Consider the following 12237-nt stretch of genomic DNA (forward strand, 5'->3'; position numbering starts at 1 on the left):
TTCCTCTACTGAGGCAGTAAAAGCAAGATGCAAAGGTCTGTTCTTTTGTAGTCTACAAAAGCTGGATTTCTCTGTGATATACAGTCAGTGTGCAGGCATTAAAGAGAAGGCATTAAGAACATAGAAAAATTCTCTGAACACAAATATGTAAAAAAATCTACATCTGAAACCTTAACATTGAGCTACAGTAACTTTCCACAACCTAAATGCCTCTAGTTTTCCAATTAATTTAAAACCAACCAAACAAAACACACAAATACACACCTTAGACGTAGAGGGCAACAGGAGACTCAGTGTAGCATATGAAATCGGAAGAATCTGTATTACTTCAAGAAATTCTAATTCCCAGTCAGCTTCTTTTTTTCTTGCCATAAAAAAGCCGTAATTAAATTTTAAAAGCACAGTTACAATTAAACAGAGAGCTTCCTGTACTCATAGCTCAGAAGAGTCATATTAATCACTCAATATTGCCAGAGTGTACTTGTCACCAGCTCTTATTCACCTCCAGACAAAATTCACTACTGGCAGGTAGAAAATAATACATCCTTATCTCCAGAGAGCACTGACTCTTGGATCTCATTCTAGGCACTGATAAACCATTCCTGCCAAGTACAGTCTTGCCTTGTGTAACATTTTTGGAAGAACACGGATTTTGCTTTTGCACCAAATACACGGCTTTGTAAAAGAAAGCAAATAAAACCACACACCAAGTAAGAAATAATACACATCTGCATTCTCTATCGTAAATTGGTAGGGAAGAGAACATGCAAGTTTCCACCTTCTCATTTCTGAAAACTGGGACAAATGAGGAAGATATGAAATGGTGGAAGAAATGCTAAAAAAAATAGAACCAAAAAAAGTTAAAAACACACATATACATAATCACCTGTTTGGTTAGCCCGAAATTCTATCCTCACTGAAATCAATGGAAAGGGATCTAAAAATTTTAGAACACAAAAATAGTTAACTCATAGTAGTAACCTTCATGAATTAAGATGCTTAATTCTATATCTTGAGAACATCAGCATCATTCTGACAGAAGACAGTTTTCAGTGCTCTTTCAAGCCACAGCAGAGTCCATCAAACTTCCTTTTAATAGGAAGCATATGGGACATCCTCAGAATGGCAAAAACCTTTTCAAGGATTTTTGAAGTGAGTAGCCAGGAACTAGCCATCCCCTTTCACAATTAATTTTGAGCTGAGTATAATCATAGGATTACACTGCATTTTATTTGAGATGTAAGTTTTCCTTAGAGACTGTATTGCATCCCATGTATCATAATCTACACCACTACCCAGACTAGATTTTATGAAAGATGCATAGCCTTGTGGTTTGGGAAATTTAAATTGCTTTCCTTATCTTTCCCCTTCATGTGAAAGCCAAGAAAATAACCCCAGAAACCACAGTCCGCAGATTTATTGAACAACACAAACACTCCCAGTAGCAATACATGCCATTCAAAGTCTCACAAAAACAGCAGATGGACTTTAAAATATTAAAAGGCAAGTTTGTTAAAAATTAGCTCTGTTTCGTACATACACTATGGTAATTAAGAGAAAGTACATTTCATAGAAGCAATACATCCTGAAACTTACCTCTGTGAATAAAACAAAAAAAAATCCTCAACTGTTAACTTTCAATAAAATTCTACCTACTCACTTTTGATTTAGAGATCAGTTGACATAGCTGGACTGCCTCAGTTCCGTGCTTTGCTTCTGCTATTCAGAAATTTGCCCAATATCTTCCAAATGAAATTAAAACCTTTGTTTCATCTCACTGTCATTATCCCTAGCACTCAGACTAGAACTTTCACACAGTCAAGCGCTGCCGTCCCTGTTTTGCACTGTTAGTGGACAATTAATTAAAGGAAAAGAGTTAGTGCACCCAAATAAACATAGGCCACAGGGGAAGCACAATAGAGGGCTGTTTACAACACAGAGTGGATTAAAGGACAGGGTTTGCCAAGTTGTCACTAACACAAGCTGATTAAGTCTGCACAGCAGAGAGCAGACATTAGCATAGGTCGGGAAGCAGTAAAACCACAGTGGCTTGGATGCAGGGCCACACAAACATGACTAAACTGCTTCCAAAGCTAATCTAAGCGTCTTCACACCACATTTCCTAGCACTCCCTGTTCTAGGATTTGGTCCTGCAGAGACAGTGTGGGTGTAGGCATGCCCACAGTCCTGTTTTCACATTGCTGTCTTACACCAAGGAGTTCTAGCTTCTTTTCAACTGCTACAATGAGGTGAAGTTCTAAAAGTCTCGCCCATATATTTGATGCGGGAAAAAATAAAAAAAATATATTAAAAAGAGGCACAATGCTTTAGTATCCTCTGGATCCTCCCTAACAGATAAGACAGGAAAGCAAGAGACAGGGAGAAAAGGGATCCCCAGTACAGCACTCTCCCTACATTTTGCAGATAGCACTGCACCACTGTAACCATCTCTTACTTACCAAAGAATCAAAAACCATGCGAAGTCACTTAGTGCACTTAGACACCTTTTGCCATAGCAATACCCACCCTGGCTCTATCACAACTCACAGAGGCTCACATCAGCTGTTCTTAAAACTATTCACGACTTTTCCTGAGAACACAAGTCAATGCAAGTGTCTGACCAACCAAGGAAACAAAACAGATCATGGAGAAACAAAAATGTGCGTATCACATACTTAGACTGACCCTCACTAGCTCTCATTTCCCCACTACCTCCCTCTCCTCTTAGAAGCTGAAATAACCACTCTTAGCTCATTCAGTCATTCCTCCAGATTCCCAGGCATTCTTATTGCTCCTCTCCAGACTGCCTCCAATGGGTTTGTACTTCTATTATTATTATTTATTATTATTATTTATTATTTTATTAAATAAATTCCATTTTCAAAACTGGGAGCTACCTCAGCTCAGACCTCACCTCCACTGGTGAGAAAGATTACATCACTTAACTTGCAGAATGTACCTCTATTCTCACCTAGGTGATGTAGATACAAGACCCCCCAGTAAGAACTAGACAGGCCCTGAAGGGTTACTGAAGCAAACCTCAGGGGGAAGCAAGGATGCATTTAGCCCTCTGGCCTTCTCTGCTCACTCCCATTGACCAGGCCGAAACAACCAGGTGGCAGTAATTACTTTAAAGCAGCCTCATTGTGTTTGAAGTAAGGAACTGAGTGGTGGGGCTCATGCTTTTGCTATGCAAACCTCAACCCAACCCAAGAACCAGCCCTGTTAAAAAAACCTTTACTGAGGGCTGAATTAAACCATTCTATGACAATAGCTCAGTGTGATATTCTCTAATTTTACAATTCCATAACCGTGTTGGCTCATTCTTCTCATCCACTATAATCTTTAAGTCCTTTACATAAAACACACAAAACAGAACACTGCCTTTTGAGTCCACTGCTAGAGAACATTGTTTTTCAAGCAGTTCAGCACTTACCCACAGTAAGTTACTCCAGACGTTCTTTAACAAGGGTGAAATTTTGACATTTTCTACCACAAGGACTCAAGATATCAGAGACCAACTGCTCCTTCTCTGTCTGCAGGGCCTGTTAGCATTTTGGAGAAAGAAATTGCATTAGTCTAACACAGTTTAATCTTAAAAATAAAATCATCTGGACTACTACCCATTTCTTTGTCATCTTCTAGTGCTTGAGAAGAATGTAAATCCCATGAAAAATACTGTAATAAACAATCAAAGTTAAACAGCTGGGTCTACAACTGTTTATTTCTATCCCCCCCTCTAAAAACAGAGGCTCGTCAACTGCTCTCATCAGTTCCCCAGTATTACACACATCCTCCATGAGTTAAGAACTGCAGCAACTCAAGGATTACATCAGCCAGCTCTTACCCTTTCAGTAATGCTTTTTAAACACTTCAAACTTAAACTTATGTCAGTGCTCTTTAAGCTGTCCCCTCCTCATACCAGCTTAGGATTTTAGCAGTCGCCTTGAACGTGGGTTACATTGGCCTCTCTTACAAAAGGATGAGGTAAAAAAAATACCTCAGCCTGCTTTGTATTATCTGCCAACAGCTCTAGTCTTCAAAGAGCAGCAAACCTTCCTTGTCTTTCTTTTCACTACCATTATATTTCTCTAATGACTTCTTGTCAATCTTTTCCAGTCTGAGAGTTGCATTTCAGGATCACATGCTTGTGCTCTAACTCTACGCTTGCCCGGGACTCCCTTACAAGGACTCCCTTACCCTCCTTGCTGTGTTTGATGTTAAAGAGCTCACTGGGAGCCAAACCAGCCTCTCACTGCTTTTTGGTTTCCCCTGTGGAGGAACAGTTTCTATTTCTGCATTAACATAATTTCCTGAAGGAACAATCTCTCTCCTGTGTTATCTTCTATTGCTCTTAACACACAGAAAGAGTGGATAAGATTCATGTTGACCCCACTCAGCTGAAGTCTGCCTTTCTAAAACTCCATTGATTTATTTAACAGAAAGGCTTATTCTGCCTGCAACTGTTTCTTTCAACTCCCTGATGCCACAGACCCCAATATTCCTGTTCTTGAATAAATAATATTTTTATCTCAGAATATTTTAAAGTACTTTGGTACGATAACCGCTTGGATCACATTATCTTCTGTCACAGCCTTTTGTCACCGCACCCAATGCTGCGTGCTCCTGAAATGCTGCTGTTGGCTTGACGCCTCCTTTAAACCTCAACTGTTGTTCCTTGAAACGTTTGCCAAAAAACGGTACAAATATCACCATTAGTAAAGGAATAGGCCTTCCTGCCAATACAACAGAACGTTATCCCCCACACTTGCTGCTGCTTCAAAATCAATCAGTAACTTTCCACCTATTGAATCGCTGCACATGCACCTGCTACGGTAATGATAAGAACGTACAGCAAGTACTGGATTTAAGCTATGCATAGCTTAGCACCTCCTAAACTAATACAACATCCATGAAATGCGAGCGACTGCTATCATTTTAGAGTTTTAAATTGTCAAGAGGAGGAATCAGATAACATTTCATTCATCTTTAATTCATTTAACTTTTTTAAATGTATCTGCACACGAAGTAATTCAAATGCTGTTGAATTTCACTGAAGGCTAATGGGAAATGTTCATGCAAATACAAGCCACAAATTCCGCTAACAATTTTCTTCCTTATAGGCCAAGACCAAAAGAAACATTAATGGTAAATGCATTGGTAAAGCATTCAGATAACTTCTATATACACCAAAGGTCAAATAATTCAGGCATTTTAACTGAGCTGCCTTGAATGTCAGCAGAAACCAGTGCCTGGGTGCCTACAACTTTGCCTACTCCCTCAGCTACAGCAGTTCATCTAGTGAAGAGCATTATCACCAGCCTTCACCTTTGCTCCTACCTCCTCAATATTGGGTGGTGGATATCATTTAACTCTTCTGATTAACCCGTTTTATTAACGGGTTGCTGAAAACAACATCACCGACTTAACTTGCAAATAGAACACATCATAAATGCAACGTTTGCTAAATGCCTTAGTTGTTTCTCTTTGAATACTTAAATAAATATTTCTCAATAAAAGTTCCTGTGAATAGAAAGAAGTTTTCTAAGTCCAAAGACTCCACCGGCATCAAAGTGAGACTAACCCAGCTCTATCCAGCCTAAGGAATTCTGCACAACCTCCTCAATACTCCTGTGTGTTCTGCTGCATCGGCACTAGCAAGTCGGGAACCCCTGAGCACTGGGTTGTTGCTGGCAAAGATCACCACTGTAAGAATCATGCCTGCAAAATACTGCTGAAGGCAGATGTAACCACTGACATCCATAAAACTTCTGTGTTATCTGGCAGCCGGTTCACAGTAACATCTTCCAGTGCTGTTCACACTGCTGGGACTAAAACACTAAGAACAGAAATCAATGAGGGAAAATTGTTTTGCTTTTTTTTTCATCCTTTTAAGAAAACGTAGTATTTCCACTTTACGTGCTACTCGCCATATGAAAATGTTTCAAGGAGCTGATAAAGAACTTTCCAATTGTTTACCTGAAACCAGTCCAAGCAGGCAAGCATAATTAAGCTCAATACAAGTCAGGAATTCAGAAAGGAAGTTACCCACTTACACCTAGCAATTCCAAATGTGATAGCTGACTATGAACTGAATGGCAAAATGACTAACTATTTAAAAAAAAAAAAAAGGAAAAAAACACAAGATCCCCTCAAAATAACAGACTACCTGAACCCCCCACCACCACCTTCAAATTTCAGTCAAGTCCCAGTATGACTGATTCTCTCAGACCACGCCACAGGCATCCCAAGGGCATTTGGGTGGGTTAAACAACAACGCAGGAGCCAAACAAGGAGCAACACACTTTTTTTTTTTTTTTTTTGAAGGCAGTAATGGTTCACAGAAAATTACTTGGCTGCTTAGCACCAGTCATAGCTGTACCTGACTCAGGCACGTATGGGAGAGAACAGAGAGTAATTCCAGGTCACATGCAGAAGGACACAGAGCCCTCGTCTCTGAAATGCATCCAGATCTCTCTGTGCTTCGGAGTGTCACTTGAGGAGTTCCTCACCAGGGGACAGGAGCTTTTGTCCTCCATAGGTTTTCTTATGGGAATACATTCTGAATTTATGGCACCATACTAAAACATGTTTATGGCACAGGCAAAGTGTGTAAGTGTCACAAAACTCCAATGAGGAAACAGCACAGCTATGTACAGCAGATTGGTCCAGTGGAACAAGATAAGCACATGTGATTATAAAAGCAGCACCTCCATACTCATACTCCCTTTTTCCCAAATACTTTCAAAATATATGCTTACAGAAACACTACTGTTAATATAATCAATAACAGTACAGCAGTGAAGCAGCAAGCCAAATTACCTCTGCCTCTCACATGTGCTGCAATAGGGCAAGAACCTGCCACATCAAAATGAGTTAATGCAATTTAATAAAAATCCACGCTACTTTTTTGGACCTGGCTACACGATGACAGTTTTTCATTTGTTGCTCTGTCTTGTATGTCAAAAACAAACATCTGAAAAAAAAGGTTTAGTTACTATAAATATATTAATGATAGCTGTTGATATAACTAAATCAAAAATACATATATAGCTTATGAAGTGCTAACCTATGCATAGCTTAAATCCAGTTATAACTGATATAACTCACTCAAAAATAAAATATCCTCAGCACACACTTTCTCTCCTGCACCAGGGTACGTGAGGTTTTACTAAAGATTTTATGAGTTCAAGTGGGATTCGTTCTTCAGCAGTTCAGCTCTCCAACCATCAGTGCAGTAGACAGCCAACAGTTAAATTTAATTTACAATTCAAAAGTTTACTAGCATATAGGTCTTTTAAATAGCTTAAAGGGGTTTTGTTTGTTTGTTTGTTATGCCAGTGTTTTGGTTTTTTATGTACATTAGGAAATCCTTCTAGCTGGGAGCTTTCTTCCTGGCATCACTTTATCAGTTCCCCAGGCAAATTAAAATATTACTAGAACAGTGACTACATTAGAGCTGCTTATATAAAAAAGTTTCACAGAAATAAATCCTACCCTCCACTGATAAACAACACAGGCAAGTTGTTCAAAATGAACAAGACTTAGGAGGAGAAAGGGCACAAGTGTCTCTCTGCAAGTTACTTATGCAAAGACCCTAGCACATGTTTTTATTATCACACAGCTTATTTTTTTTATTTTTTCCAAACCAAACAAGTTATACTAAGGCATGCAACTGTTTAAATCAATAAAACAATGTCTGTCATACTGTTTGGAGACTTGAGCAGAGGTACAAGGGAAGAAGATGACATTAGACTATCCTTCTGCCATTACATGGCAAAAAATACTTAATAATAATTTACCTTTACCTAGTATTTTTAGCACTAATCTAGCTATCTATTTCCCTACAGAAGCAGATAGCATGTTCTCTATAATGCTAATCATGATTAGACCAGAATTAACTGTCACAGTACACTTGGGCAATTCGGTATTACTTCACCCTTGAACGTTTTTTCCTTTTTTTTTCTTTTTAGAAGTCATCGATTTCTCAATAACGTCCCTGCACACCCATGGGGAGCCACCACAGTACAAAGCAGAACAAATTCCAGGACAAATATTGCAACTGCCAGGAAAACACGCTGCCTTTAGTTCAGAGACAGAACAAAGCAAATCAAAGACCTAAGTACACCTCACGCAGACTAACTCTCATTAGAGGTGTGACAGTTTATTCCGGAGGAAAAAAAACGTAGTGTTACTTGGTACATATAGAACTGTGTTTTCAGGCCTCCTGCACGCACACAGTTGTATTTGTGTAACGTTTCCAAACTTTTCTCTGCCAATTAAAGCTAATCCCACTAGACACCAAAGGTAACACTTTTATATATGAAGCCTTCAGGTGTCTTGAGCCTCAGCCACCGTTAGAAGGTCTTACCTTAGCTGGTCTGTTTTCATGCCATACTGAATTGTCTCACCTGGATGCGTCCTTCAGAATCAACCTTTGACAAGCATTTTTCGGCCACATGATTTAAAAGGGAAAGTACTCTTATCACACCACCAATATGACTCCTTTACCAGAAGATAACTACATACAATCATAAGAAGTCTTACGATCAATGCCATAAAGCAGTAAGGCAATATGTGTTCCCGAAAGCTCCTTAGTCCTGGTAACGCTAACTTTAGCTAGGAATACTTTATTACCATTGCAGCACCTCCAAACGCCAGTCAACACCACAAAAATATACTGATGTATGGAATAATTACTCCTGCGTGATGTACAGCGCCATTTATTGCTGTATGCATTCTCAAGTGCATTCAAAACCATTATTTCAAATTAGCCTAGTCAGTCTGCAGACCTGATCCAAGTCTAGCTGACCTGCTCTACGAGACAGACTGAACTCCTATCTCTAACTTTCAAATGGATGAATCCAATCAGGACAAGGTACTGGAGGATGTTTGCATGAGGTTTTTAAAGGTATGATTCTGACAGAATATCAGTAGCCACGTACAAGCTTTTATTTTGCCACTATGCTGTACTGCAAAAAGGACAAAGAAATTCAGAATTTCCAGGTCATTATTGCCCCAGCTTTTCACCAGTGCAAACCTTTGTAGCCTCTCTCATGTCCACGCTATCAGAGCATTAAAAATACATATATAACTTAAGCACAGGAATCAAACATCATGTGACACCACCACCTGAGATACACCCTATATCAGGAGCTACATGGAGCAGACTGCAAGACACAAAAGCAGTGTTTTGCTGTATCTTCCTGGAAGCTCTCCTTCCAGGGTGCTAAATAAGGGTACAGAATACATTTGTTTTCTGGGTGGTAGCTCAGACGGTCTGACACTAAATGACTATCTGGTTAGGCTGAGAAGACATCACAACTAAGCCAGCAATGCCATGTCAGCATGTTTAAATAGGAAGAATACTTGTGGTTGAAAAAAAATTGAGCATATCTTACAGTTTAAGTGTCTGTAAACCAAAATATAGTTTTAAAACTATTAGAAAAAGGATGAGTGGAACATGTGGTCTGAAAAGCCCTATTCTCTGGGACACACAGCGAACACAAACATGCCAACTGCTCTAGACACGCTGTATAGCACAGAGAGAGCAGAGAGCTTCTCCCTCAAATGTTTGTGAGAAACTACAAGTCACAGTAAGACCAGGATGTATAGACCTGCATTTTCAAAGACTTAAGTACACAACTCAAACATTAAGAACTATACTGGATTTCCATAAACCTTATCAAAATTTTAAAAGCCCTTGCAATGGAACATTCTGCAAACATCATAAAGTACCATTTGTATACTAATAAATAAAGATATGCAAGGGTGGAACAGCAGCCTGTAAATAAATTCTTTAAAAAAGCAGCCTTAAAACTTGATGTACATCAAAGTAATCTTGATAACCCTTCAATGAAGGGTTTAACAGAGAAACTGATGATTCAGATGGTACCGAGTCTGTAAGTCTGAAGACTTAAGCTTAGTAGGGTTCAATACATTAGTATAATCTTTTAAAAAGAAAATGCATAGACAAACTTCTAAAATTCAGTTTGATATCATGATTGAATAAAATCATGCCAGCAGCAGTTTCTCCAATTTCGTTTCTCTAAGTGTTGGATTATATGAAGTTCCATATCCCATTTAGGAGGGGGGAAAAAAAAAAAAAAAGGACACCTTCACAGAGCATAACCCAATTTTTACCATCCCCACCATATCACTTAGACTGTAAAGTCTAAAAAAAAAGTCAAAAAAAAGTCAATGGAGTTATGTTTCTTTTATAGGCTTTGGCAACTCAGCTGTCATCATTTTAATACAATTTGCTTATTTTTCAAAGTACGTATTGTCAGTCTTCATGGTTCAACAAATAGATTAAAATAGCTGTTTGCAGAAGTCAATTGAAAACATTTGTCTTGATTGAGATGAATCACAGAAAAAGGCATCTGCGTGTTCAACAGCTTCACAACTGCAACTGCCATCCTCACATCGATACATCACCAGTACAGTCTTGCCCTTTGCAACTATTTATACTTTACAAAGCAGATTATAAGGTTTTCTGTCTTTTCTTCCTCCTTTGACCTTCTACATTTATTAACGTACAGCCAGCGAGGAAGACATAAGTCACAGCATCAGGTCCTAATTCCTAGATTAGTTTCAGAGCAGGTGGACTCTTTATACACACCCCAGCTGAAGTAAAGCAGCACAAATAATGTGAAAATCCTAATCTGACTTGACTCCTTCAGGTGTTCTATCCCCTTCCAATTGCCCTTAATTCTAAAAGATTTCCTTCTAGAAATTATGATACAAAAACAGCACAGGCCAAAAGCATTGGTCTGAACCGCGTGACTTAACACTATTACTACGTTGATGTGACAGACCTCTTTGAACAGAGAGTTTTTTAACAACCCCCCTTTAATCTGAAAATGAAACGAGATAAAAACATCATGCTTCACCACCAAGGAAATAAGGCCCCAAATCCTTCTTAGGGCTCCAAGGAGGGGTTAAAGCCATGTTATATGGATGAAAAATACCACTATGGAATCTGGAGCATCAGAGTTTCACATTGATCATCAGAAAACATCTGGACAGGGAATACAGTGGCAGATTCTGCAGTATTTTTTGTCTCAAAAAGTATGACAGCATATAAAAATAACTCTCATTTGGAGGTATTTATCTTCTTATCCATGTCTGGGATGTATTAATGCTAATCAGAAGACCAATCACAGACCCTGGGCAGGAGAAGGAGGAAATCCAAGTGAAATATTACCTCCAAATACCACCAAGCCTGCCTCAGCATTTCTCAGTTTTAAGAGATCACGCGTCCTGATCTGGCAAAGCCATAGCAGCATAGCTCGGTCCCACTCACAGTCCCCTAACAGACACCGCACCTCCACCTGTGCCTGCGGATGTGTCCCCACACAGCCTCTCAGAATCACGTCACATTCCTATTGACAGGCTCAGGTGGCAGAGCAGGCTCACAGGACACTGCTAACAGCTCCTCACTGCCTTGAAGGAAGACGGCAGTCACTTTATCAAGACAAACTCAGACCTCCGCTTTGCTCTGGCGCCCCAGGAAAACACCAAAGGAGCCTTCGTAAGTGACGCAAGGAATTTCCTGAGGAAAAAAAAAGGTCAGTATTACCGGAGCGCTGACACAGAAGTTTGAACCCAAACCGGGAACTCATGGATAGGGTCACAAAGACAACAAACCAAGTGAAAAACACACTGGTGTCACACCTGTGAGGAAAAAGCCTCCCCGGGCAGCCAGGAGCCCTCCCCACGCTCTCACCTCGCTGCTCGCCCTGTCCCGGCCGGCTTTCTGTCAGGAAACTTTGCAGCCAGGTCGCCCTGCAGCCGAGCCGACCCTCCTCTCCCTCCACCAAAACAGATCAGGGGGATTAGGCCGGCCTTATTTCCCGTGACCTACATTACTGCCCTGCGCGGCCAGGAGGCGGGCAGCAGCCGCCTCCCCAGCTCCCCCCGGCACCCCCTCAGCCCCTACCTGGCGCGGCGGGTCCCCCTCGCCACGGCGGAAAGTTTCCCGTGGGGGTCGCCCCGGGCTCCGCTCGCCCAGGTGAAGCGGTCGTGGCCGGCGCTAACGCCTCGGAGGGAAGGAGGGATCCCTCAGCGAGCGCCCCGCAGGCTGCGTGCCCTCAGGGCGGCCATCTCGCCCCGCGGCGGGGCGGCTACAGCGAAGGGCAGGGCAGGGCAAGCGGCCCCGGCTTGGCAGCGGTCGCCCGGTTCGGGGAAGCGGGGCCGGGCCGCTGAGTCAGAGCGGCGGGGAGGAGCCGCCACCTG

At 40.9% G+C, this 12237-nt stretch overlaps 1 protein-coding gene across 10 annotated transcripts in view; it reads right to left on the minus strand.

The window, feature by feature from the left end:
- Window positions 1-12234, minus strand: part of FHIP1A (FHF complex subunit HOOK interacting protein 1A) — a 96125-nt gene extending 83891 nt beyond the window's left edge. For 2 of the 10 annotated variants that reach the window (XM_040556656.1, XM_040556655.1), the window contains exons 1-5: window positions 11942-12234; window positions 11207-11554; window positions 3437-3545; window positions 1661-1844; window positions 887-937 (exon numbers count right to left, since the gene is read on the minus strand). The gene's annotated coding sequence lies outside the window, so the exon portion shown is untranslated. Of the gene's footprint in view, window positions 1-886; window positions 938-1660; window positions 1845-3436; window positions 3546-11206; window positions 11555-11728; window positions 11814-11941 lie in introns of all 10 variants that reach the window. The other 8 variants (XM_040556657.1, XM_040556658.1, XM_040556660.1 and 5 more) reach the window with 7 other exon arrangements.
- Window positions 12235-12237: the final 3 nt, after the last annotated feature.

Source organism: Cygnus olor, chromosome 4 (genome assembly GCF_009769625.2).
Source record: "Cygnus olor isolate bCygOlo1 chromosome 4, bCygOlo1.pri.v2, whole genome shotgun sequence".
Lineage (NCBI taxonomy): Eukaryota > Metazoa > Chordata > Aves > Anseriformes > Anatidae > Cygnus > Cygnus olor.